Below are 24,662 nucleotides of genomic sequence, written 5' to 3' on the forward strand. Positions count from 1 at the left end.
TTTAACAAATATTATGTTGTTGTGTGAACACAGTTGCAGCAGAATCAAGGTACAAGAAAACGATGAAAGAGAGTGAAGTGATGGATTTAGCTGAATTGATGGACATAAAAGATATACAAACAAATGTGAAATGTTGTTATGACAACCAGGTATGAAGTTGCAACCCAAGAACAAATGACGATAAACGTTGTAATTCACTTTGCCTAAAGCATCCCTGTGGGAAAGGTGATCATTGCAAAGCTTTTGGTCGTAAACACCCAAAACAAGTTTGCCATTGTTTGTGCTAAATGTATGCAAACCTTAAACCCCAAATGCAAGCAACATGTAAAATAGTTTGGCCGAGCAGTCTTGGAGGTAGGTTGCCCGATTGTTGATTTGTGAATGATGTCCAAATCAGAAGGAAAGAAAGTCGACCAATAAAGACTCTTTGGCACTCAAGCCAGTAAGAAGCTTATGAATAATTAAAATGAGTATAAGTGATAATGAGATGGATCTAACTTTGTGTTATGTAGACATATAATTGTTAGGCCTATGAATATCAAATGTGTATCAACATATGTAAATTAATATATTATTTTTCAGGTTGAAAATCATATATCATATACATACTATATTTTTCCTATTTTGTGGTGAAATATATTTTTTATCTCTTATTTGGAACCTTAGATAATGTGCCTATTTCGGCCTAAGTTAACATACAAAATTAATTATAACGAGCTGGCTAGGTACATAAGCCCCTAGAGCTTAGAAGTTTAATGACTAAATGCAAGTGGATCCTATAATGACACGAACGAGTTTATACGTTATGCAAAACTAATTACCGAGTTCTTAGTCGGTTTGAGAACATATTGGGCACAAGAACAACCATTTTATTATATCATGGCACTTTATCGACTGCCATGAATACTCCTTTCACACTTAATTAGTCTCTGACTTGTTAACGAGGGGTTGTCGATAGGCGTTATTACAACCTCTATAGCTTCTGACAAGAATCTATTCTTATCGTTTTATTGACACGTGGCATCAAATGATTGTTGAGAACCCAACTGCGTTGTTCTTGGGTAGCTATCCGTAGTTTGATTATGCCTTGTTTTCTTTGAAGAAATATTTTTCTAATTACGTTGTATTTGTATGCAATCACTACAAAAAATCATGTATATTATGGCATTTTTAATATGACGTTTATTTGAAAATATCACTTTTTGCAATATAATACAATGTTTATGGAACTGCCATAATTTACATGCAATATATGACGTTTTTAGATGTCGTATTATTAAATGTCATACTATTATTAAAAATTATGACATGTTATAAATATCATTCTATAATAAATTTTTTTTTTCTTGTCTAAAATTTCTTGCAACCTTTAATTTTCAAGTCTCGGAAAGTTTTTGTTTAAAATTTTCAGAACCTTTTTTATCAAATTTCTTTCCCCCTCCCCTAAACCCCAACTCAATGTTCTTATTCAAATTCCTCCTTCTAAACCCTAATTTTCTTCAATTTCTCCCACCGCAGTCACTCCTCGCAAAAACTTCACCACCATTGCACCTCTCCTTACCAACACCGCCACTTTCACATACCTCATATCCACCGTAGATGGACCTTCTCCGACTCTACTTGGAGCTCAACGTGGGTATCACACTTATACCTCATTGCGTGTCATCACACTTGTACCTCACCACATGTCGGCTCTCTTACGATCCTTTCACACCAACACCATTGAAGCTCACCAAAACCACCCGAAACCGTCCACCCTCATCGAAATCGCTCATCCTAATGAAGGTCACCAAAACCACCCCAAATCGCCCACCCTCATCGGAATCGCTCATCCTAAACCCTCACTCTGGTGAGTCTTTGCTTGGAATCCACTTTTCACCCTCCAATCCTATTAACGTATATACATTTGGTACCTCCCAAATTCTAGCTTCTCGATTTCTCGATTTCTTAGTTTTTCCAGCTAAACCGTTTTAATCTTACTTCTATTGTGAGCCAGTGGTTTTTTCTTGAAATTAGGTTTCCCACTTTTTGTTTTGTGCTTTGATTTGTGCATCTCACTGATCGTTCTTCTATTTCGTGTCTCTTACCTATTTCGTGTTTCTTCTATTGCATTGGTGTGACGTTGTTTGTTGTTGTGACTATCTCTTACCTTTTGCCTTTTCTTTTTTTATTGAATTGGCGCTTCATTTTTGGGATACTTTGATTATGTTTCTATTTTTATTTCAGATTTTTGGTGTTGGGTAAAAATTAAATCTTGATTTTTTTTAAATGTTTGGGTTTAGCTTTGTATGAGGTGCTTTCAGGATTTTCCCTTCATTAGAAAGCCTTGTAATCTAGTCAAGCAGAATCATTTGTTCATCTGGTTGCGTGAGATCAATTACTCTCCTTTCAGACGCCACTTCTACCACAAAAATTCCCAACACTAAAGACATCAGATTTGGAGGTAGCATTGCTTGGTTTCTGCAAGCTTTCAAGAGGAAGATACCATATTGTGCCCCCTACTCTTGATGTCTCTCCCAATCTTAAATGGTCACTTTTGATTGATGTTGTTTTCTTGTTCTTATACCTATACTCAGACTCAATCTCATGCTCTAGCTACCTTCCGATGCCAAATTCACCCAACTGAGGTATTTAAACATGAATATTGAACTTGGTATTGAAGTAGATATTAAGGAGATTCTCTAGTATTTGATAATGACATTTAATTGTTATTGGCTTGTTGCTATGAACATACTCCTGATGAGGTTTGTGTTTTCTTCTTTTCTGTTCATGTTCTTAACTCTGCAGTTTTTGGTTTTAACTTATAATTTTGTTGTTGCAGTTGGAAATTGAGGATGGTGAACAAATTGATGTCATGCTTCATCATACTGGAAGCTATGTATTCTAAAGGGTTTCATCCTTAAGGAATTATAGAATTAGTTTAACATAAAGAATGTGATTGAGATTCTTTCTAATTATTATTGCAACAACAATCGGAGTATCACTTCCTTTCTTGATTGGTTCAATCTTCCATCATAAAATTGAGGTACATGTGACTTGAGATTAAGTTTATATTCGTCTTCATGTGTTTGCCTCACATGTGCTAATTAATCAAGACTCAGCATTCCTTGATTATTTGCAGGAATGGTTAGAAAAGTATGCAAAGAATTCTCTGCTAAGATCTGCTGTAGGGGAAATCCAACCCTTTGTTGATTGCTACTATTGTTTATTATTTTCTTATTAGTATTATTATTTGAGATATGACATCACATTCTTCGCACTAGTATTTACTAAAATTTATCCATGACTAAAGTTTCATCTAATATATAACTATTTTTCAATAATATATTATAACATATAGTTGTACCATCACCTACATACACGTGTTTCTTTTAACAATGCTAAGCATCATTTATCAGTTTTATAGATAAGCATCAATCTCTGTCATATTTCTTTGCCACTTTTTATTTAGATTTTCTACTTAAGAAAAAATCTAGATAATTTACTTAAGAAAATTTCTTAAACTAATTGTTTTGTTATTTTAAAATTATTCAAATAATTATATTATTTATTCATTCCGTGGACAGATGATGTTCAAAGTGAGGTATCGTCTCCCAATGATGAAGCATGATCAAATGGAGGAGCAAAATAGGAGGAAAAAAATAGTTTAGGATTAGGTTTAAGTATAAAAATGTATTATAACTTGATAATATCTTTTAATATTATCTATTTTATGTTTGTATATTTGAATTCTTGGTGGGTACTTGTAATTTTTAAACAATCAATGAAATAAAAAAAATTGTCATTTCTTTTGTATATTTTCATTTTATTTTTACAGGTTTTTATATAATTTAAATTGTTATTATTAAAAAAATATTATATTGAATTAAAAAATTATAAATATAAGTGGATAATAATAAATAATAAAATATTTTATTTAAGAATTATTTATAATAGGAACATTTATAAATGTAATAATACAATGTGAATTATGACATTTATAAGTGTCGTTCTTTTCATTGGATTTGTTTTTCAGTAAGTAAATAACGTCATTTTTAACTGTCATTAATTACTTCTTAAAAACGTCATTTTATACAACTTATAAAATGGCGTTTGTTGCGGCGTTTCACTTTAAAACGCCATATTATATTTTGTGATGGCAAGAATTACGACGTTTTCAGAAAACGCCGCGCGCGTAAATAACGACGTTTAAAAACGTCGTAATATACAAAAATAAACGTCACAAGTTACACGATTTTTTGTAGTGAATGATCAAGGGAAAATTTTAAGGAGGCAAATACATATAGAGTTTGACAACTTTTAAAATGGAAAACGAGATTTTACTGATATTGACTCTTAAAAAGATAAAGGTAAAACGAATGCAAAATCATGGTGATTTATGAGTATAAGAAAACAGACTTTTAGCGTTGGCCAAAATTTGGTGCTAACAAGAAAAAGTCCACGTTAAATAGTTGTTAGTGGCAGATTTGCATCCCATGAATATTCTAAAATCATGGACACCAATTTGGTAGCGTCGGGTGCTGAATATGTATGTACGTCAACTTAGCTTATATAATTTGTAAATAATTTTTAAATTAAATTTTTAATTAAAGCAATTTAGTGTTAGCTTGGCTGATGTTAATGCATCTTTGTTTCAAAATTGATTTAATTAGTTTAAATTTAGTTGAATTTGTGTCAATTTGGATTAAAGTAATTGTGAAACAAATTCTTAAAAATTGAATGAAGAGATAACTTAATTGTGAAATATGGCAAGGATGGTCCTTTCATTGGACAAATATAAAATTTTAAAATTACTTACTTCTCTTCGCTCAAATCGATCCTATAAGTTGTATCTTTTATTAACGTTAACCAAACATAATATTCAAAACAATATTAGAGATCTCATATTCTTTGGATATATAATTGAGATGATAATATATATTCATGTATCCTATATTAGTTTCATAAAGTTTACTTATCAATTTTCTTTTAAACCTACATGCAACTTCTTAAGTTAAGACACCTAAATTCATTTAATGAGTTTGATTAATTTAAAATTAGGTTAATGGTCACTAATTTATTTTTGTTGTCCTTATACAGATGTTTTTCATGAAGTTTGTTATGCTTCTTGTTTTATTTTCTTTTTTTAGCTTGTGTAGTATTTTATTTAATTGGATTCATGCAGTTATTGCAAACAATGATTGGACAATCAAGTTTTTTTTTTTTTTTAAATCTTTATGCCTATTTTTTTTTGTGACTGTTATTATTGTTTGTAAGTTATAAATTGAACCACTTTATCAACTTTTTTTAGGTATTTTACAAATCATTAACGTTTTTATTGAGTTGCCAATTTTCTTAGCAGCTAACTAATTAAGGCCAATTTTTTCCTCGTCTATATGTATATATTGCAATTCTCCTTTTATTTCACAAAAGCAATTAAACATAAAAACATTGAAAATGGCTGCACCAACAAAAAGTCTTTTGCTACTTGTTGCAATTGTTGTAATCAATTTGTTCTCAGGTAAACTCAATTTTATGATTGGAGAAATTGAGAAAGTTTGGTTCTAATGTCTATTTTATAGTGTACATTAACGACAATTACCTAACAACTATATGGTCCATGCTTTAAGCATTTAGGATTCAGTGAATAGAAATACGTTTGATGGATTAAACATTTAAGATTTACTGAATCCAAGGTTAATTTAACAAATATTATGTTGTTGTGTGAACACAGTTGCAGTAGAATCAAGGTACGAGAAAACGATGAAAGAGAGTGAAGTGATGGATTTAGCTGAATTGATGGACATAAAAGATATACAAACAAATGTGAAATGTTGTTATGACAACCCGGTACGAAGTTGCAACCCAGGAACAAATGACGATAAACGTTGTAATTCCCTTTGCCTAAAGCATCCCTGCGAGAAAGGTGGTCATTGCAAAGCTTTTGGTCGTAAACACCCAAAACAAGTTTGCCATTGTTTGTGCTAAATGTATGCAAATTCTAAACCCCAAATGCAAGCAACATGTAAAATAGTTTGGCCGAGTAGTCTTGGAGGTGGGTTGCCCGATTGTTGACTTGTGAATGATGTCCAAATCCCAAGGAAGGAAAGTCGACCTATAAAGACTCTTTGGCACCCAAGGCAGTAAGAAGCTTATGAATAATTAAAATGAGTATAAGTGATAATGAGATGGATCTAACTTTGTGTTATGTAGACATATAATTGTTAGGCTTATGAATATTAAGTGTGTATCAACATATGTAAATTAGTATATTATGTTTCAGGTTGAAAATCATATATCATATATATACTATATTTTCCCTATTTGGTGGTGGTTGAAATATATTTTTTATCTCTTATTTGGAATCTTAAATAATGTGCCTATTTCGGCCTAAGTTAACATATAAAATTAATTACAACGAGCTGGCTAGGTACATAAGCCCCTAGAGCTTGGAAGTTTAATGACTAATTGCAAGTGGATCCTATAATGACACGAACGAGTTTATACGTTATGCAAAACTAATTACCGAGTTCTTAGTCGGTTTGAGAACATATTGGGCACAAGAACAACCATTTTATTATATCATGGCACTTTATCGACTGCCATGAATACTCCTTTCACACTTAATTAGTCTCTGACTTGTTAACGAGGGGTTGTCGATAGGCGTTATTACAACCTCTATAGCTTCTGACAAGAATCTATTCTTATCGTTTTATTGACACGTGGCATCAAATGATTCAAAAATTTAATTTTCAATTTTTGTTTCAAGAAATGCATTGCTAAGGTTACAATTTCCCCACCATGTAGAACTGCTGAACTTCTTCCTAACCTTACTCTTCAAATCTTCAATCATTTCATTAATCATTTCATATCGTCCTATTTTTGTACCCTATTTTGATCTTCCACCTTGGATTCACTTTACCCTCATCTTCATCCAAGCTTCAAAGTTTGTCATTGCTCTTGCTCGAGGTTTGCCCTTCGGTATTCGTTTTTTTTCTTCTTCCTATGATGAACAACATCCTTTTGGCTAAGGGATTATTGCCATAGAATATGATGTGTACTTGAGTCATACTGACTTGATCAGTCAAGGAGAATTTTCCAAGGAACCAAACTCTGCTCCTCTTTCCCTTGTTCCTAGCCGTAAAGGTGAAATAATAAAACTCAAAGTTAGGGATTCTTCGAAGGTCACTAAAGAACCCCTTAAAAGGGGTAGCAGAAATAGGTTTCCTCCCATTAATCACCTAAAGTACTTTTAGGTTCATGGAGAAGTTGTGACCTTTACCTTTGCTTTTCCTAAGTACCAAGTTGGAAAAATGCTTTGTGTTGTCCTTTAGCATTTGTTCTGATGTAGTGGTCGAGTTTTTAGAAATGGAAGCTTGTGATAAGAGTGATATGATCTTTCAAAAACCTTTACCCAATACTACCGACCTCACCTTAGTGTATGAATTTATGTTTAAAACCTAAATATCCTATTTCCCTTTTCTAATTTTCAGTGTCATATGTTATCTACGATGTGATTAGCGTCAACTCAATTACACCTAGTAATTGGGAATTTCAAAAGTATTTTGCAATCCTGTGTGAATATCTACACATAACACCCACTAGTGTATAAGTATACATTAATGACAGTTACCTAACAAATATTTGGTCTGTGCTTTAAGCATTTAAGATTCAGTGAATACAAATGTGAAATGTTCTTATGACAGCTGAATTGATGGACATAAAAGATATACAAACAAATGTGAAATGTTCTTATGACAACCAGGTACGAAGTTGCAACCTAGGAACAAATGACGATAAACATTGTAATTCCCTTTGCTTAAAGCATCCCTGTGGGAAAGGTGGTCATTGCAAAGTTTTTGGTCGTTAACACCCAAAATAATATTCATACTAATTTATTCATTGCAAAGTTTATGGTTATTGCAAAGTTTATACTTAAGTCCAACAATAGAAATACCCACGTCAACATTTTACATCTTCTTAATTATTCATACTATACTAGAAAGACATATTTTATACAGTACTGAGGGTTCAACATTAGAATATCAAACTACTTATATATTTAATATTTTTAATAATATTAATATAAGATCTTTATGAGTCAACATTCTAAAGAAGTTATTTTGAAAATTTTTCAAACAACTTTTACTCTATTAGGTTCTTTTCCTACTGTTACAACATATAAATATGAAAGAAATATACAAAAAAGAATGAGGTCTTTCTAAGACTTAAATATCAAGCTTAGTAAATTCAACATATAATACAAACAATGAGGGCATAAGATTAGACTTACAACTATAAGACTCAATCTCATTTTATCAGACACATGGATCCATATTCCACTTCTAATGATTTATTATGAACATCAAAAAGTTACTTTTGAAAATGATTAAGTACTAAGTATTTGTCATTGAAAATATTGGTACAATCATAATTACTTTTTTTCTTGAGAATATAAATCATTTATGAGCCCAAAAAATATATATACTCACTACCTAACCTTGATAATGTTGAGTAGGTATTGGGTAGTTATCAGTTGTGCCTATAAATATCTTAGTATAGGGTGATATTATGAACAATCCTGATATTCACATTCTTGGTAAATGTTTTCTTATACCTAATCATGGTCCTTCCCTTTCATTCCGCAATGTACCAAATTTTGATTTTTCAAACACGTATACTTATACACTAGTTTGGTCTTAACTTATTGCAACCAAACATAAGACTCTTTCTCAACTTACATACTCTATGACATTTTTAAGGATCACATAACTTGGAGCAAAGAACCAACCAGACTGACCCAGTGGATAAATAAGGAATACAAAAACAAAAACAGCAATTGGACCTGAGAATGCGGTTGCATTATAAGGTCGCAATTGAACAGATCGAGCAAGTTCAAATTGACGTAACATGAAACCTATTAATCCGAAAGCACCGTGGAGAGCAACAAAAGTCCACAGACCGCCTAACTGACACCAACGGGTAAAATCTCCCTGTGCTTCAGGACCCCACAATAACAACAAAGAGTGTGCTAAACTATTAGCGGGAGTGGAAACTGCAGCAGTTAAGAAGTTGCAGCCTTCTAAATAAGAACTTGCCAAGCCGTGAGTATACCATGAAGTTACAAAGGTCGTACCTGTAAACCAACCCCCCAACGCGAAATAGGCGCAAGGAAAGAGTAATAGACCAGACCAACCCACAAAAACGAAACGGTCCCTCCGCAACCAGTCATCCATAATATCAAATAAATCATTTTCATCTTTGGTAAATTTACCAAAAGCTATAGTCATAGAGATCCTCCTATTCAACTATTTCAACCATTTCTCAACACCTCATAGAGCATTTTCAGAGATGGTACGGACCTTTATCATTTATCTCTATTCATTTCTTTCTCTCTCTATATATATATATATATATATATATATATATATAGAATATATAAGTATACTTTCCCTTGTTTTCTAATCGGTTTCGAATAAAAAATCATTTATGGGTCTATTGATATCTAGGGCAAATCCATGAACTCGATGTGGTTATTCCTTATCTATTCTTAAAAATCTTCCAAGTCATCAATCATAAAATCTGCTTTGACTCCAAAATTCGATAGAAATTTTTTTTTCAGAACTGTTCAAGAAACAAATGCTCCCCTGTTTCACTTCTTATACCTAGCGGATCTTCAGACATATTTCTCTCCTTTCATCAGAGAAACTTATTCTTGAAGTTTGGTTGTGAATTGACTTCTATTTTATCTAGGAAACTACTGTAGGATCATAGGTTTTCTAAATTTCTATTTCATTTACAGTTTTTTCTTTAGTATTTCATTTTTTTTATAAATACTATAATAAAAAGAAAAAATTGTAAATTAAAGTTTTTGTCTCATATATATGAATTGCTGGAAAAATATCGTACACATCGATATGAAAAGAAACTATTTGATATGTGAAGACATAATTTAATGTATTTTTCTATTATTTTCTATAAGATTCTATCTAATCTTATAGAAATAATAGAAATTTATGGAAAAAAATGTTTTATTTTAATTTTAAAAAAAGTTGTTTGGTGGAACTTGAAATTCGTATTAAGGCCCTTTTGAGTAAAGAAAAGGCATAACCTTTTTTCTTAGTTTAGGAACAAGAAGATTTCATTGGAAATATTCAGAGATTCTTAGGGAGTCTAAACGAAAAAAGTCTTAAAAAGAAAAAAAATTTGTTCGAATTGAATCTTTATCAAATTTGAATATCAGAAGAGTAGATATAAATATAATTCAACGGGTTAGGTCCACTTACTTTTTTTTTATTTTTCCATTATTGAATTTTACACTTTTTCTTTTTTATTACAAATAGAAACTTTTTCAAAATATCAAGAATCTTTTTATTCTTCCTTCAAATAGAAAAACTATTGCTTTTGAAAAAAAAAGTAAAAAGCCCCTTATCGGATTTGAACCGATGACTTACGCCTTACCATGGCGTTACTCTACCACTGAGTTAAAAGGGCCCTTTTTCTTTCAATTCCTAAATAAGGAACTAGCATGACTAGTACATATATTTGTTACCAATATATGTCATTTTTCATGACCAATAATTTATACATTATCCAAACATATAAAACAAGTTAAAATAATAATAAGACAACATATAAGTAACTTTCTTTTATTCAAGTTTATTGAATAAAAAAATATTTAATTTTAATTTACTTTATTACTTTATATGTATTTCTTCGAATTATAAAAGAATAATATCTAAAATAATACAAAATAAAATATAAGAAAAAACAATCAAAGAAAATAAAGATGATAATGATTGAAAATAAAATAAATGAAAGTAAATAAAAAATTATATAATTCAAAATAAATAAAAATTTAATAAAATAAAGATAAGTTTATTACGATTAATAAAAGAAGGGGTTAACCTCATTCTCCCTTTACCTTTAACTTACCTTTAATAAGAGGATTGTAATGTCCCACTTAATTAAAAAGCGTAATTAAAAGAAACACTACACAAGAATAGTACAACAGCGCAGTCCTGGGATCCTTAACATCATCCCTACAAAACTAGACACACCACGATGCCAACAGAAAACAGGATAACCAGTTTACAAAATGTATATAAATCCAAGGACAAGCAAGTACATGGGTCATAGCCCTAAAGAAAAGCCCACAAAGAAACTAAAGTCCAATCCACGCGGACTAGAACCATCACCTCCATGTTGCCCATGGGTGTTCCTCGCATCTGCTCACACCAACAAGTTGATGATCATCGCAAAAGAGAGTACCACATAGTAGAACACACAACAATAAAAGTAGGGTAAGCTAGAGCATAAAAGTTTTCATCCATACGATCAAATATATATTCACCATACCATATACACATATCGACCAAGCATGTTATGACTTCTCAGGCAATACACTAAGACACAACTCAACTCATCCGGATACATATAACCTGGTCGGATTCAGCAGATGCTTGCACTTGTGGTGGATACCTCTGCTCACCCCCGAGCTGCTCACTCCCGAGCTATGTGTTACAAGTGTTACAATGAATCAATTTCCCTCACCACAAGGTTAACCCTTAATGAATTTCAGGCCTCCTGCTACTCTCACCACACAGGAGTCAGTCCGCTCTAGGTGAGACTAACTGACTCCTTAAAGTGTCAGGATACAACCTTACCTTGAATCCTTACCTAGTGATACAGATGGGGCACCACCATGGACACCCACTAACAGGGCCATGGAATTACGTCCCGACCATTGAAGTGCGACCCTGAAAGTCTCACCTAGAGACTCCAAGGAATTACGCACTGACACGGACTAAACATGCTTAACCAATCCAGACAGATCCATCATACAGATTTATACATACATATCGCATACTAGTTCCTCATAAACCATCTCTTTCATTTTTCCAGTGAATCCATATCAGCTCATCATTCTCAACCAACATAGTGGAATCTCATCTCATGCTAATGTCGTGTCATTTTAATACCAACCACCTCATTCATTTCACATGCGAAGGTTCACGCCCAAAACCATCATTTACAATTCATGAATCACATCACTCATGCATATTCATTCGTCCCATGCATTTAACACAATAATCAACATAAAAGCAAGTATAAACCATTTCAAGATTTCAGAAACAACCACACAATCACACTACCTCGCCCAGCCCTTCACTCAGGCTGAAGGGTCTCGCTCAGGCAAGAGGCTCTCGCTCAGGCGAGCCCCCTTCGCCTAGGCGAGGGCCCAAAAAAGGAAACAATTGCTCACACAGGATCTCGCCTAGGCGAGACCCCTCTCGCTTGGGCAAGACGTTCGCTCGCTCAAAAACTGAGTTGGTCGCCTGAGTGACCTATCGTGTACAAAAGGTCTGGGCGAGTCCCTGTCCATCTTGCCTAGGCGAGACTGGCTCGCTTGGGCGAGATTATCAGGTCTTGCCACTGTTTTCCTGCAACAACCACCCACACCAGTCCAAAACAACACACTCATACGTTCACAGTTAACATATCATCACATAAACCACATAACCATGAATATAACAGCCAAACAACATGGAAAAATTGAATATAGGAGTAAGCCATAGCTTCCCTACCTGGAAATGGGTTCTTACGAGACTTTGACACTGAACCAAAGAGCACAGCAGCTCTAGAACCAGACTCGCAAACTGGAACAGCGGACAGAAACGAGTTATTATAGGGCTTCCAACTATGACCACGAAAATTATACTAGAAATGGCGGTAGGGATTAAAAGATACTTACGTGAGCAGAACCAAGGTCAAGCCAAACGTGAATCTGAGGAAACTTTGGAACCCTAGCAGAGGACCGCAGCAACAGCTCTAGGAGGTGTGGTTTTTGTTTTTTTATGAAAAGTGAGCATAGGTTAAGGTTTGGGGCAAATTAGGTCTGTTTTCCCTTTTGGGCTAGCCCTAAGGCCCAATAGTTAGGGGCAACCCTAAGAAAAAGGAGTAGAATGAAAAGTGGGCCTTACAAGGACACTCAAAATGTTTTTAAATGATTAAAGTTTCTTAAAACTTGCTATAAATTCTCTTTCTCTTTCTCTTTCTCCGTGTTTCTCTTTCACTTTTTGTATCATCTCCATTTTTTTACATCTTCTTTTTCACTCCTTCAATTTATAACCTAAATTTTTCGAGTGATGATTATTATGCATTAAATGTAATTTTATCACTTCTAATCTTTTATCTTCTTATTTTCTTCTTTTTCTCTCTCTTTTATTGTGTCTTATCTCTAATATTTAAGATTTATCCATCCTTAAGCGTTTGTTAGAAGAAACACATCAGATGAACTTTTTAGTTTGTATTTAAGTGTTCATCAATCGAAGCATTAAGTTCATATGTTCTTTACTATTCAATGGAGGAAACATCTCAAAAGGAAAGGTGCTTCAACACAACATTTAGAGAAGTAAAAACAGTTCCATAAGCACTCAAAACTCAACACTAAAAAAATCATAAATCTTGTCACCACAAAGTATAATATGATAGTTTAAAACGAACCATCACAACATCCGTCATTTAATATACGGTATATAATGGTGTTTTAATGATGTATATAATACCACTTAAAATTTTCGTAATGGAAAACATTTCTAATACAAATATTGTCTCATTGAAATATCATTATTCTTGTTATATTACTATGTTTGTAATTGTCATTATTCTAATAAATTCTTAAATGGAATACATGATTGTCAATTATCGTAATTCAGATATTAAATATCCACATGCGTTCATAATCTCGTAATTTAGTACAATTTATTTTTTATGGTGACAAATAAAAAAAAATATTACAATACATAAGTTAATATTCACAATCATTTTTATTCATTATTTGGTTTAACAATAAAAATACATATACACACTTTCCTAATTTTCTTTTTATTGATTTTCCTAATCAGGACTTACTTGTTCTGCTTCATCCTCTTATTCGTTATATGATGGAACACTTCCAACATCTGGTGCATGAAATAAACAAAAATTAATTATAAGTTACTCAATTTAAATGACGAAGACAAAGAACATTCTTTTGTAACTTTGCCAATAAACATCCCTTAAATTTATTTTATATTTTTCAAATCTAAATCTTGGACGCAATTATCCTTTTTGTGTGTTCGATTCTTTTATAGTATGTTATCCCAAACATGATATTATCTACTTTTAGTAAATAAAAATTAAACACACCAATATTTCTAACACCCGTGAGAAATGCATTTAATAATGTTTGTTAAATATATTAGTGAAGGAGGGAGGTTGTAAGACCACTTTGTTTTTTGCCCTAATTTTAAAGGCTTACTTTAATCAGTTGGGCCTAAGGTTGGCCCATAGGGTGTCCAAGATCCTAAACAGCCTTAACCCTCTCATTTCAGCTCACTTTGCAAAAACAGTACCTTGCTCACGTTCACTTTCTCTCAACAGTGCTCTGCTAGGGTTTGAGTGAGAGCCTTTTTTCTTCAAGTTTGCAGTGTGTTTCCCTCATGTAAGTTAGACTTCACTCTCCTCTTCTCGTTTTCCTTCGTCAATCGCACTGTTATGTCTTGAGTCACACTTACAGACTCATTCTTGCTCTTGTGTTCGTGCTTCCAGCTTGCAAAGCTATTCTTGGAGTTGTTGTACTATTCTACGTGCTTAAGCCCCCCTCACGATAGCTTTTGATAAGGTAAGGGAAGCTAGGGTTTCTCACTTTTAATGTATATTGCCTGTTTTTCGACTATGTTCCTTGTTTTAGGTGATTATATGATGTTTATCATGATTTGAATCTGTACTATGTTTTGCTCTAAATGAATATGTGTGTTGGCCTGCATGAACAGTGGAGGAGATCTGATAATCTCGCCCAAGCGAGTGGGTCTCTCCTAAGCGAGAGTATCAAAAAAACCTCTCAGGTGCTGCGCGAGCTGTCGCTTAGGCGACGAGCTCCAGTTTTGAGCGAGAAGTCATCTCGCTTAGGCGAGGAGGTATAGCCTAAGCGAAATAACACGACAACACCACTGTTCCACTTTTTGAGCTCTCGCCTAGGTGAAAGGAGCTCACCTGAGCGAGAGAACCCTCTCGCCTGAGCGATGCCTTTTGGCCTGAGCGAGAATTGGGCGAGAATGAGCTTAAGTATTGTTTTCTCTTCTGTTCTTGGATGATTGTCACATGTTTGGTTGGATTATTATCTTAAAGCATGAATGGAGTGATTTTGCACGTATTGAAAGGTTTATGGGTTGAATTTAATGCGTGTGGTATGATCTTGGTATGGCATATGAATGGATAGTTGGTTATAACGTCGACATGGAATTGGCATGCATGATAACTTTATACTTGGTTGATGAAACATGGTTTTGGTGTGGTTTAGGACGTAATTCCATGAATCTCTTGGTGAGATCTCATGGTGGTGCCTCATTGGTCAGGACGTAATTCCACGATGGTTGCGTGGTGGTGCCTCATTGGTTAGGACGTAATTCCATGTCCCCCTGTTAGTGGGAGCTCATGGTGGTGCCTCATGCTTATGTCGTAATTCCACGAAGGTTCGTGGTGGTGCCTCATTATATAATTTAGTAAGGACTCAAGTAAGGATTGCATCCTGACACTCTAAAGAGTCAGTTAGTCTCACATAGAACGTACTGACTCAAGTGGTGAGAGTAGTAGGAGGCCCTAGTCTTTGGCAGGATAATGGCCTTAGATGTTTGAAGGCTAACCTTGTGAGTGGTAGGGTGAAACCCATTGGCAATGGCTCTATAGAGTAGTAGAGGTTACCATAAGTGCAAGCATCCAGTGAATCCGACTAATTATATATATTTGGATAAATCGTGTCTTTGAGTCTTAGTGTTTTGCTTGTCGGTCATTATATGTTTGGTTGATTTATGTACTCATGACTTTTAAATTATATGATCAATTGTATGATAAAACATTTTTCCACTCTAGTTTACCCTTTCTACTTGTTTGTATGTTCTATGTGTGGTTTTATCCTTTTGCAATGATCAATTTATTGATGTGAGCAGATGCGAGAACTTCTCGTGGTCATCAGGGTGATGGAGATTCCACTGCTTAGATTGTTTTGGGTTGGATTCCGCCTTTTCGAGTTCTCTTTTAGGGTTGTGGCCCATGTATTGCCTTGCTCTTTAAGCATTCATTTTGAATACTGTCAAACTTTTATTCTGTCTCGTTAATGGCATTATGGTGTGCCTTAATTTTTCCCTCTAAGTATTCTTAGATGACTGTAAGGAGTGACATTAATACTCCGCAATTTTGCTCTTTATATTATACTGCGAGACGTTACAGAGGTTATAACCAACAATTAAGGAAATGATAACAACAAAAGAACCCTTCTACAAGTAAGGCACAACATCCTACATAACTCATGAAGTGGATAACTCTTCATAAACCAATCACATCATCAACATATCTTATGAAGATGACATAAAAGGAAAATGCTAAAAACATATGCAACAAATTCGTCATTCTTTATTTTGGCAATTTCACGGAGTTAATTACCTTTAAAGGAAGTATAGTGTCTTTGACATTTATCTCCCATAAACTCTCTTGAAGACTCAAGAATACAAAATATTTAGACGTAAAAAAGTATTAGAAGTTCAAAATGTTTATATTATCTTTGGATTACTGGTACTGTTTAGAATATTCCCAACAAGTATTAAAGTTCAAGAATATAGGAACATCTACAAGAAATGAATATCATTCTTTCATATGTTGTCATGGTTACACCAAACAAACTACTATTTAAAAAATGACACGAAAAACACAAAACAAGACAGCAAATTCAGACTTCATATGAATCATATAAAAGATACAATCTTTAGACAACCTTGTTCGATTTAAATTACAAGAGACAGTTAAAAAGCAATTGAATTTTCAAAGCTTAGAAACCTAAAAGCCCTTTTTGTAACATCCCTAAAAGATATTACTTAATTAAATATTTAAAGATATAAAAAGTAGCTTGAACGTCGTAGCTTTATTAATTCCCGCGCGGGAATAAAACAAAATTTAATGTTTAATGCGACAGTCATTTAATAAATAAAAATAATTCCAAAAGTTATTACAAGTTCCAAATAAAACTTTTAAAACATAGTAAATCCCTAGCTCTAATTCCCAGCTAGTCCCTCTCTCCATCTCGAGTGTTAGCAGCATTACCTGTATCATCAACTGCTCCTATGTAAAATTACACGATCATCGCCAAGCACAGACAGAAAGGGTGAGCTCAACAATATATATAAAAATTACATAAATTAAATAATCGAAAACACACAATCTTATTACCATAATTACATCTTGGTTACATTCTCAACACACCCCAAGGCTTTTCAACCACTAACATACAACAAGGTTAGTCATGGACTCAAGATTCTTGATGCTCACACGAACCTGCCCGTTCGTGGTCCTGTCTTTACGAACCTCCCCGCTCGTAGTCCTACTCTATGGACCTACCTGCCCATAGTCCAACACATGTGATCCACAAGCTACGTACCTCCCCGCACGCAACATCTCTCAACTATGAGCACGGAACATACGAACCTACCTCGCTCGTATCCCCATAGGAGAGTAATCGAGTATGAACCTCCCCGCTCATACCATCACATGTTATCCACCATCCATGAACCTACCCGCTCATGGTACAGCATCTCCTGATCCATGTTTCATCAAAGCGTACAAACAATACACATAAACTGCACTCAACTCGCTTGGGCTAGAAGCCTTAGCATAAGCGACCAGGCCTGTCTCGCTTAAGCTAAGCTTCCTCGCTTGAGCGAGCGTGCTGGACTGATTAACCTGCGAATTCTCACTTAGGCGAGTTCCTCCTCGCCTGGGCGAGTTCACACTTTGTATAACCCTCAAATACTCGCCCAAGCGGCAAGTTAAGCAAAATGCAAAATTTAACAAGAGGTCTCGCTTAAGCGAGACACCTTGTCGCCCAAAACCTTGATCCCCTCGCCTTTGCGAGGCACCCTAAAACGCAGTTTCACATCCTCGTTTTCTCGCTTAGGCGAGATGTTCTCTCTTGAGCGAAGCAACAGGTCACCCAAAAATCCTGTCATTCCACCTGAGCGAGTAGCTCGTACAGAAACAAAATTCTGGCTCTGCAACTCTCGCCTAGGCGAGCCTGGCTCGCCTGAGCGAGACTATCATATTTCCTCACTGTTACGTGTACACAAAACCCGCACACCATGCCAAAACCTCATACAAACATGACAACCATACCCTTTCATCGTTCCAACATTATGAACCTATTTTAGACTCCAAAATTTGACTCCCAAACCAAGCAATTACCCATAATCCCATACAGTACCAAGAACGCCAGTATTTCCATACATTCACATAAGGGTCTGGTCATATACAACAAAACAATCACACACCCAATTCACAGCATGTTGGCATGAAAATCTTATGGCAAAGGTACATAATTCATTGCATAGTACAGATTACACAAGAATCTTTAACAATTCATGAAAAGTATGCAAAAGAGCTCCCCTAACCTGTGAATTCTTGCTTCAATTGGTTGTCTAACCTTGGCTTTGTGATATCCTTTGTCTTCCCAATCAATTACAGCTTTGCTCTCAAACCCCAAATTCACTTTTCTACTCAAAATTCGTGATCCTTTCTCATTCTAATTTTTCAGACTTCCAAAACCCTTCTAATTGCCTAACTCTCCCTTTTTATATGGCTCCTAATTGTGGTAAAAAAAATAAAACGAAAATTGGCTTTTTAATGTCTATTATTACCTTTCATAAACCATTATGGACTGTTTTTCCAAACTTCCCGCCCATTATCTCTAGGGCTTTCCCACCGTTTCACATTCAGACCACAAGTATTATAGCAAAAATAAAAGGATTAATATGTTCTCATCAAGGTTTGAACACACAATCGTGATATCACAAGACAAGTGCACAACCAATTCAACCAAATCATGTTTATGATAATTCCTAAAATTTAAGGATTATATTATCACGTCTAGCATTCAAATATACTAACGAAATAATGCATAAATTAAAATAACACACAAAGGCATACATAGGACTCAAACCCAAGTCTTCTCACACAATTAAGTACACTCAACCATTTAAGCTAGTACTTTTCCACGTCACAAGAATTAACACTAAGTGCTAGGGATGGCAAAAATACTCGTGCCCGCAGATCGTTACCCACAAAAAATTAAAATTAAAATTTAATTTATATTTTATTAAGTTAAATTTAATTAAAATTAGAAGTAACAATATATTTTATTATGTCAAATTTAATTATAATTATAATTTAATTTAATTTATATTTTATTTTTATAATTTTATATTAAAAAATTTATAAAATACATATTTTTTAAATATTTGCGGGTATCGGGTATCCACGGGTACCCGCGGGTTTTAAAAATATCCGCAGGTATTTTTTAAGCGGATACCCGACGGGTAAACGGACGGGTAACGAACGGATTTTTTTTTAGCGGGTCGAGTACAGGTATCATATTATCCATGCACGACCTGACCCGTTGTCATCCCTACTAAGTGCCATTAAGGCTTCCACTACCCACATTTATTAAATAATTATTAATTTAATTATTTAAATTTCTCGGGTCTTACACTTTTCACTAATATGACACAACTAGAGGGCTTCCTTATCTATTTGACACCTTATAAAAACAAACAATTAATCAAATCATTTTAAGAAAAATAGATTTCTACAATTGTTCATGCTTTCAGAAAACACATTATTTGAAGTAACCTAAGGCACCATACCTTGAATTTGAACATGTTCCTCTAGCAAAAGTCCTTAAGAAATAATAAAAAACCAATTCCACAAAATATTTACAAATACATATTTGCCATAAATTCTCAATGATAAAAAAAATAGTCACATATTCTCATCACCAACTTTAGTCTGGTCAATTTCCAAAAATACCTTGAAATTCCTACCACCCATTGCTCAATATACATACAACATCACCAAAAACATATAACATTTCGAGAACAACAAAAAAAGTACACAAAACAAAAATACATACATATTGCTTATATGAGATTAGACAACACATACCATACAAGGCTCGAGGTGAGCCAACTTTGGATTTTCCCTAAAGCATGTAAGAACAACAATTATGGTTTAAACGCATAATTGAAGTTGAAAACAGTTGAAAACCTCGAGAAGAATAATAGCATGGTTGTGCAAAATTTGAAAATCAGAGAGTTAAATTATTGAAAAATGGAAATTAAAATAGTGAAAATTTAAGAGTGAAAGACTTACCATGAGAGAAACCATTGAGATATTGGTTCGAAGTGTTTAAGAACTTTGATGCAGAAAGGCAAAGAAAAAAGAAAAAAAATGTACCGTTGAAAGTGAGTAAAAATTAAAACTCTCCAATTTCCATCCCAAAGATCCTTAGGTACCACAAGATCTCTCTCCTTATCTCGTGATCAGAAAACATAAGCTTCTTAATTTCCCAAAACAACTTTAGTCTCTGCTCAAACAAAGAGCACCAAAACACTACAAGAAAATCATGTTTTACTATCGAACACAATCTGTCAATAATAGCAAATATCCGTTGGTAATTTCAGTTTACTGACGAATTACTGACAACAAAAATATGTTGGTAAAATAGTCATTGATAAATTTTATCGACGGATTGCAAAATTCGTCAATAAATATATGTCAGTAAATATTTTTAGTAATAATCGATAAATATTGGACAACGGTAAAATCCATCTCTTGCGATTGGGCCTTTATTTTCCACCTTTTCTTCCTGTTCTTTTTTCTTTTTCTTTCTTCTTCCTTTTCTTCTTACTCCTTTCCTCTTCATCTTCCTCTCTTCCTTGTTGTTTCTTCATCGCCACCATCGCACGTCTACTACCACTACCTCTGACTCCTTTTACTCACACTCACCTTCCTCTTCCTCTTCCTCTTTCCCCTCCTCTTCCAACTCTGACTTCTACCATCGTCAAGTGCAACCACTGTCAATGCACCTCTACCATTGCCACAACTTTGTTGTTGACATCCCTACTCTTCCTTTTTTCCTCTTTCTTGTCTTCCTCTTCCTCCTCCTCATTCTTATTCTCTTATTCTTCTCACTCATCTCCCTTTAATATATATAAAAAAATCTGATCAAACTTAGTGAGAAATTTGCTGCTCATTTTATCGACAAGATTGGAGGGTTTGGTCGAAGGAATGTAAGACTAAGAATTTGAGGATTTGGAAAATAAGAAGGTTACAAAATTTTGAGGGAGAGCAATGAGAAGGAACAATTGACGTTTGAGGAAGGAATGATTGAGTTTGGGAAAATAAAAATTAGAGGAAATTGAGAAATAAGAGTATAGTTCAACAATAATAAATAATGTCTTTTTAAGAAATGAAACTTTACAATGTTGTAAAGTTTTTAGTTGGATACTCATTGTAGTTGAAAGTTGTTGGAAGAATATTCAATGTATTACTAGATGTTGTTACGAGTTGTTAGATGTTATTAGAAGGTTCTAGAGATCTCATGTAGTTATTACTTTAGAGTTTGAGTTATTTATATATAGAAGTTGATGTCCTATTTTAAATGAATCAATTGAATAAAATCTTTTTTCGTTCATATTAATTATTTCAAGTCTTTACATGGAAAATATGACAATTGTCGCAACCGAAATCCTGATGGGATGAAGATCCAAAAATAAAATTTAAAAAAAAATAGAGTTTAGAGTCGTCACCATAGCTTATTTTGGAAAACTATGGAAAACCAAAAGTATAAGACATGTACTGTGAAAACACACTGAATTTTGGGTTAGGTAGTCAATTATGCGTAGGAAAGTTGTTAACTCCCTACAACCTTTGTTCTAAGATGACACCTTTAATTAAATGTGCAAAAATATATGTGGTTTTCAAAATGTTTAATTCACAGTTCAAAAAAACAAAAAAAAACTATTTTTTCTTTAGGCCCGTCAAGGGTGTATTTCGTTCATGTGTATCTCCATTCACAATGGAGAATCGGGGATCACATAATTCTAAATGAAAAAAAAAAAACTATCCGAGAAATTATTTAATTTTAATTTGGTGAACCTGACAAAGATTGACCTTGCTCCTATGTATTTCCAATATTTCCATTCATAATGGAAAAATCAGGGATCATGTTACGTAGTTCCTATACAACCTTTTGAGAAATTGTTGATTTGATTTTTTTTTTATATTTTTAACCTTTTTACGTTTTTCGGTATTTTAAATTATTTGGAAATAAGTGTCACACGATATGAGCAGCGGGACAGACACAAAAAGTAAACAAAGAAAACTATTTTTTTGTTTTTTATTTATATAATTTTGAGAAAAAAGAAGTTTGGAAATTGGTGTCATGCGATACGAGCATCCAAACAAACACTAAAAAAATGGGAATTTTTTTATGATAATTAGAACAAGATATTTGTGAATAGTAGAAATAATGTCTTTAAGGGTGTGTTCTTTTGTGGGTGATGATTTGAGGGAGAGGGAGATGATTGATTTGGGTTGATTAGGAGGTGATATTTATGTTATTCTTTTTAAAGGATTTGGAGGTGATATTTGAGTGAATTTGAGAGTAATTTTTGTGAAAGTTTGTGAAGGATTTGATTGATGTGAGTAAAAAAAATTAAATTTAATAGATGAAAATGTAAAATGACCTAATTGTCCTTAGTGTTAAAAAGTATAATAAAATGATATTTAGATAAATTGTAATTAGTTTCTCATATATTGTTATCCTAAATAAAAATATTTTCAATATTTATTAATTAAAAAAAATAACTAAAACTTACTTGATTTAGAAAATTTAATATTTTAATGTAAAAAACAACATTTCCAACCACATCATTCCCACTGTTGTGAAGCCCTTCACCAACCAAAATGTGAATTTTTCTAATAGTGGTATTCGAATGAAAACAAAGAAAGGAAAAGTGCATCAGTGGTAGGGAAGAAGCTCCCCTCACCTCCTACAGTTGAAGGGCACACCTCAAATAAAATAATGAGGGTAATTACGTAAAAAAACGACAATCACTCTCTAATCTCTTCATGGCAGAGAGATGAGAGCAGACCCCCAATCCCTTAAATCATCACTTTTCTTCGCTTTTAAATCAATAGAAAGGAACATAAAAATTTCCTATTCCTCGCTTCTCATCACCCCCGTATACAGTAATTACCTAGATGAGAACACAGCCTAAAAGAAAGTACATAATTTAGGTGTAAAAAAACGCGTATAATATAAAAATAATATAATGAAAATTGGGAATTTGCATAAATAAAAAGAAAAAAAATGGCAATTACATACCTTCCAAATTTGTCAATTCCTTTGCTTCTCTATCAATGTCACTTTTTCATTCCCTACATTACAACTACCTTTTTTTTTTCTTTTTTTTTTTCATGCCTCCTTCTATAAGTTTTGTTTTTCTCCCAAAAAGAGATAAAAAGGAGGTGTATTTATGTAAGTGGTAATGGAAAATAAATAAAGAAGTGTAAAATACGGTGATATACACACATTGTAATACCAATGTAATTTTATCCTTAATTACAGTGATTAATATAAGAAAGGGATCGGTCATGATAACAACTACATTGTAGAAATCAAATCAAACATAATATCAAGGATATTAATTCTAATTATTATTAAGAATATTGTTTTCTAATTATTAGAATCAAATCAACTTTCCTTAACTGAAAAATCTGACTCAACACATCATAGAAATCAAATCATAACAAAATATCAAGATATTGATTCTAATTATTATCGGAAATATTGGTCCTAATTATTAAAATCATATATTTCTCTAAAAACAAGTGACATGTCCTTTGAGAGGGGTAAAAAAGCAAAGAGTGGAAGTGAGGATATGTATAAAAACTTTGAACCGTTGGACTAATGAAAATGGGTGTGATAATTAAAAATAAATTGGACTCTACCTTCTCTCTTCTTCTTTACTCTTTTGTCTTTTTTTACTATTTTATTATTTGTATTATACATATTTTTTTATTTTTTTTTTATTAAAATTAAAGTTTGAAAATTTCTACAAAAAACTTATTTCACCATTTTTATCTACCATTAATTAAAAACATATTTTTTTTATATTTTAGAAACGAATTTGTTTAGCCAAAAGAAATCTAGTGTTGACAACAATTTTATAATTGTCATGTTATATTGTAAAAAGTGACAATTTTTAAAAAATGTCATATTAAAACTGCCACATGTAACATGAAGGTTTGTAGTGTAAACAAAAGAAGAATGCACCTTCTTAAGCCTTGGAAGTAGTAGACAATTGATTTTCACTTGTCATTAATGAAATCAAAGGTAATAAGATTTTCTAAATTTTGCAATATAAAGCACAACCTTGGTCAATTCTCAAAGGATGTTGATTATATTAAATCTCTAGTATTCTTCTAGTACATATTACATTGAGGATTTAAGGATTGGAAAACATAAACAAAAATTGAAGAAAACAAAACAAAGATCAAATGTGAAAATTAAGAAGATCAAATAGGGTTGATCCACATGTTCAAGAACCAAACAATCATCTTATCATGGTTCTCTAAAGATTTGAATTCAAGATTAAATAATTAACTAATTCAATTAATCAAGTAAATCGATTATACGAATCAAATATCAGTATCATTCAATCCAATTAATATTTAGAGAAACGTAATTTGATATCACAAAAAGGAAACTTTGAAACTAGAAAAAAGAAGAACAAACTCAAAGAAAAAATAAATCG

General features: G+C 33.1%; 1 non-coding gene across 1 annotated transcript; it reads right to left on the reverse strand.

Annotated features, from left to right (window-relative positions):
* Positions 1 to 10,401: 10,401 nt before the first annotated feature.
* On the reverse strand, positions 10,402 to 10,473 carry TRNAT-GGU. The gene has a single exon. It is a non-coding gene; the product is annotated as a tRNA-Thr (tRNA).
* Positions 10,474 to 24,662: the final 14,189 nt, after the last annotated feature.

The sequence above is a fragment of the Vigna unguiculata genome, chromosome 3, assembly GCF_004118075.2.
Source record: "Vigna unguiculata cultivar IT97K-499-35 chromosome 3, ASM411807v1, whole genome shotgun sequence".
Lineage (NCBI taxonomy): Eukaryota > Viridiplantae > Streptophyta > Magnoliopsida > Fabales > Fabaceae > Vigna > Vigna unguiculata.